At 39.9% G+C, this 5,374-nt stretch overlaps 1 protein-coding gene and 1 pseudogene across 4 annotated transcripts in view; one reads left to right on the forward strand and one right to left on the reverse strand.

The window, feature by feature from the left end:
• Positions 1 to 5,374, forward strand: part of Supt3h (SPT3 homolog, SAGA and STAGA complex component) — a 363,212-nt gene that overhangs the window by 151,875 nt on the left and 205,963 nt on the right. The window lies entirely within an intron of this gene.
• Positions 832 to 1,675, reverse strand: LOC102000270 (annotated as a pseudogene).

Raw genomic sequence — 5,374 nt, forward strand, 5'->3', positions numbered from 1 at the left:
CACTCTGGAAAGCAGTGTGGCGGTTTCTCAGGAAATTCGGGATCAACCTACATTTTCTTTTATAAAGATCCTGTTTCCAGGGCAATCATACTCCGAGGTACTGGATGTCTTAGTTTGTTTTCTATTTCCATGATAAGCACCATGGCCTAATACAACTTGGGTAGGAAAGGGTTTATTTCACCTCACAGCTTTAACATCCATCATGAAGGGAGGGCAGGGCAGGAACTTGAGGCAGGAACTGAAGCAGGGGCTGCATCATGGCTTTCTCTCCATGGCTTACTCAGCTTGGTTTCTTATAGCACTCAGGAACACTTTCCACAGTCAGCTGGGCCTCTCACCTCAGTCATCAACCAAGAAAATGCACCACAGGCTTGCCAACCAGTGTAGGCATTTTCTCAGTTGAGGTTCCCTCTTCCAAATGACTTTAGCTTTGTCAAATTTGACACAATAATATCCAGTAAAGCTGCCTATATTTGTCCAACATGTTAAACTAAGAATGCATTTTTCCATGTTTTTTTGAATTCTTGTGAAATATCCAAAAAAGAGTAGTATTTCATGACCTATACTTTTCAGATTTTAGAGTCCATTCACACAGTTGAACTAGACCTTGTCTGCTCCTATTCATGCATTTCTGTATTGCTGCTTCTGCTCTATGGTGAGCGGTAGATTTACAACAAAGGCTTTTATGATCTTGTTCCAGAAAAGTGAGATAATAAATGACTCCGGAATTGAAACAGTGGCTTTCCCTCTCGTTTATTAAAATGGGTTTTAAGTAAATGTAGTAATATATATATATGTATATATATATACATATATATACATATATATATTAGAAAACTTTTGTGGTTTTATTGTATCATGAGGCATTGAAACATCTGAACAAATCAATATCTGGGTGGTGAGGCAGCTGCTTTCTCCTTCACTTCTTTGAGTTACTAGAGCAACTTGTCAGTAGATTAAAAAATGAAATAAAACAAAAACCGACAATCTTTTGCATTACTTAAGTCTTTCCAAGGCCTGCGCTGGTACAACACAAACGTCTCCTGTCAGATGCAACTAGTCTAGCATCCAAACATCATGCACAACACCGTGGTGACAGAAGCGCACTACACCCACTCCCACCTCGGCCCTGCTCATTTGTGTATGATATTTGGAGCATCTGGAGGAGTGAGATCGTATTGGGAAGAGGAGGGAGGAGGAAACAGCGTGAGTGTCTGGCCAGGAGGTCAGCCAAAGTTGTGCAGGGCAAGCCTGAACATGTCATTGGTGCAAACCCAAGTGTCGTTGATGTTCTTTAATAGAAGCATCTGGTGGAAACCCATGATGGGATCTTCATCGGCCTTGAGCTGGCCTACAACCATGCTGATGATACAGCTATCTGGTGTAGGCTGATGGTCCTGTGCCGTGATACTATGCTGGATTTTCTGGAACGGAAGGCTAGACAATTTCTCCACAATGGCAGCTTTCCCCTGGAACTGCTGTCCTTCCCACGTAAGGCATGATGCATCAATGTAGTAAATTGCGCCTAGCTGGATTCTGTCGTTATCAAATAATTGGTAGTAATACTGAATAAAGCTGGATCCAATCTGCTCCCAAATTGGCTTGTCTCCCATCCTGGAGAGTCACCCACCTCACCAAGACCCGTGGGGCTGGCACGATGGCGGCAGCAGCAGCGGCAACCCAGTGCGGTCTGTAGTAATATATTTTAAAATTCATTTTAAACGTGTATAATTTAAAGTACATTTTCTAGAATTTCATATATTCTGTTGTCTCAGTACAGTTTTATGCTAGACCAACTGAAAATAAAACTTGTGCAAGCACTTAGGAGTGCCCAAACTGTATAGAGACCAAGGGTTCGGCTTTTTTTTTCAGTGTTGTATGAGAGAATACTGCTGAAATTAATTAAACTGCTATATAGATTGTGGTCAGCGTATATAAATGTGCACACACATGTATGTAGTCAGCATTGTAGTTGGGAACCCAACCAGGAAACAGGGTTTCAGTGTTGGCAGGTACACTTTTGGAGTTCACCTCTATAGATAGAAAATTTAGCTTAACCCCAGTTCTCAAACATGTAAACATCTAGAAACTATATATCCATTCACTACTCTAGCATTAGCGTATTTGAGAAGTTGAAGGTCGAAAACAGTTAGTGCTCACTGAGTTTGAAAGAATAGTCTAAATGGACTTTAAATCTAGAAAATGTTCTTGAATTTTAAAAAATCTCCTTTGGATCTTCAACAGTACTCCCAGTTTTCCCTCTCTATTGCTTAGAATAATACAATTTTGTGGAGCAGAGCAGAAGGGATACTCTGGTGCTGTTGTTCTAGTGCCTGTGTGCTGATTTATTCTTATTTAATTAAGTGAGTTTCTACTTTTGCATTTACATTATATTATAATTACATACATTTTACTTTTCCCAAATCCACTTCTTTTTTATTTTTATTTTTAAAAGTTTTTTGCCTTTGTTTTTGGATTTTTTGTTTGTTTGTTTTTGTTTTTTTGAGACAGGGTTTTTCTATATAGCTTTGGAGCCTGTCATGAAACTTACTCTGTAAACCAGGCTGGTCTTGAACTCACAGAGATCCATCTGCCTCTGCCTCCTGAGTGCTGGGATTAAAGGTGAGTGCCACCACACCTTTTTGACCACTTGGTATTGGACAATCCCTTAGGTAGCTCATCCCTGGGGAAGAATAATTCTCCTTTTCTCATCAGTGGTTAATTTCCTGTATGTCTCCATCTAGGGGTGGGCACTGGAAAATCTCTAGTGATTTTCTTCCTACTTTATTAGGAAAAAGATAACCTTGAAAATGAATGGAAATGTCACACACTAAAATTAATGAGATCCAAAGATTATACACCATAACGAGCTTCTGTGCCATGAGAATGGCATTCAGAAAGATTTGTTCATAAGGCTTGCTTTTGTTCTCAAGTCCTGTTGATAAAGTTGGGTGCCAGGCAAATCTGTGAGTTGGTTTCAACTCCTTTAATGTTCACTGTTTACATGGAAAGCAGATCAAGGAAAACATTTAAGTCAATATTGCATAAAATTTTTGTCTTTATTATAAAATTATGGTGCTGCAAAATCACTATTAAGTTGCAGTTTTAAAGAACCTTTAAAGAAGCTTTTAAAATCTTCTTTGATTTTAAGAAATAGTTAGACTGAATTAAACGAGCATTTTTTTATTGTAGTAAAATTGTTACAGAGAGCGTTGTTGGTTTTCTTCTCCTTTGCCCATTCCTACCCCACCCTGACCCCAGATTACTGTAGGCTGTTTTGTTTTAACAGCATAGTAGAAATGACAGTGACAATTATGTGAAAATAAAATAACAGTAAATATATCAGATTTTCTCTTTTGAGATTGAAATTTACATCTGTAAAAAAACATAATCTCTGGGGCTGGAGAGATGGCTCAGTGGTTAAGAGCATTGCCTGCTCTTCCAAAGGTCCTGAGTTCAATTCCCGGCAACCACATGGTGGCTCACAACCATCTGTAATGAGGTCTGTTGCCCTCTTCTGGCCTGCAGACATACACACAGAACATTGTATACATAATAAATAAATAAATATTTTAAAAAATTCATAAAAAAACATAATCTCACTTTAGTTCTTTTGTTATTTTGGTTTTGAAAAGAAAAACTCGTGTTTACTTAATTGATTTTTTTTTTGTAACTTGGGAAAATCAGCAGGTAGAGATGACCTGTGTGAATTTGGTATAGAATGGAATAATAGGTTATGAAGATTTTAATGTGAAAACTCTGTTTTGGATCTTGTGGTTAAGACTGATAGGCTTGGACAACACCTAAACTAAATACATGGGCTTCAGAAGTCTGGGGAATGGGCAGAAGGTGAGGTGTCCCGCCAGAGAGAACATAAGTTATGTGATACTCTGCTTCTATAGAGATACAGTGAGAGACAAGTTGTTCACACGCAGGTCCTGGACTTCTCTTGGACCCAGGATATACAGCCACACACTGTTTCCTCAGAGCTGAGCAAGTGTTTTCTCTGTAAAGAAGAAGGAGCGTTCTCTGACAGAAAGGGATGTGTTGGCGACAGCAACACTCAAGCCATTACTCCCCTAGACTCTTATGGAAATCAGAGATACAAACAAGATCTTTGCCATGTCTGAGATCTCAGAGACCCTTCTCTGCCTGTCCTCTATACATGGACTAGGAAAGGCATTCATGTATTAAGGTGCAAAAAAATTATACCCTCAATATTAATAATAGTCACATACCTAATTAATCCATTTCCTAGTCAAAATTTTAATCTCTGTAGTACCTGTATTATGTTACATTTATTGGTAATGCAATTAGTCTTACACTTACTATTGTAGGATTTCTACAGTAAAGTGTTTTTTTAAGGTAATTAAAAAGTTTGTGTTGGGCAAACCTTGTATGCAGGTGTCCTAGGAGGTCAGGAGAGAGTGTTAGATCCCCTGGAGCTCAAGTTAAGGGCAGTTTTGAGTAACCCAAAGTGGGTGCTGAGAACTGAATTTGGACCCACTGGCAGAGCATCAAGGAATTTTAACTGCTGAGCCATCTCTCAAGCCCCATTACTGAAGTATATTTTTAACAAGGTTTTAACTTAGGGAAAGTTTTGCTATTACAGAGTGGTGTCTAAACTTGGTCATGTCCTTCCCTTACAAGCCTCTACTATTGACCTGCACTCACTCAGTGGTTCAAGTCTCAAAGCCCACATAGAGAAGACATGGGGCCTCATTCCAGCCTGCCCTCCCATTTCACCTTTCCCCCTCTCTCTACACTCATCAACTTTGAGTTTCTCTTGTTTCTATGTGATTTATGGGTAATAGCACCATGATTGCTTGTAATGTACATAATTCCAATTTTTGTTTTAATTTATTCTTCTCTCATACAATACACACCAGCCACAGCTTCTCCTACTTCCACTTTTCCCAGTTCCATCCCACCTCACCTCTCCCCTAGATCCAACTCTCACCTATCTCCCCCGCCACTCAGGGACATGAGCTAAACATGGCACAAGTTACAATAATACCAGTCATAAAGCTTCATATAAAGGCCGGGCAAGGCAAACCAGTAAGAGGAAAAGGGTCCCAAGAGCAGGCAAAAGAGTCAGACACCCTACTCCCACTGTTTGGAATCCCCCCAAAACACCAGGACAACAACCATAATATATAGAGAGGACCTAGCAAAGACCCATACATTTGCTGTCTCAGTCTCTCTGAGCCCCCATGAACCTTGCTTACTTGATTCACTGGCCTTGCTCAGGTGTTTTTAAACCCTCTAGCTCTTTCATGGGGTTTCCAGAGCTCCCAAGGGGAGGGATGTGATGGAGACCTCAAACCTGAGCGTTCTCTCTCTCTCTCTCTCTCTCTCTCTCTCTCTCTCTCTC

Source organism: Microtus ochrogaster, linkage group LG2, assembly GCF_000317375.1.
Source record: "Microtus ochrogaster isolate Prairie Vole_2 linkage group LG2, MicOch1.0, whole genome shotgun sequence".
NCBI classification, from domain to species: domain Eukaryota; kingdom Metazoa; phylum Chordata; class Mammalia; order Rodentia; family Cricetidae; genus Microtus; species Microtus ochrogaster.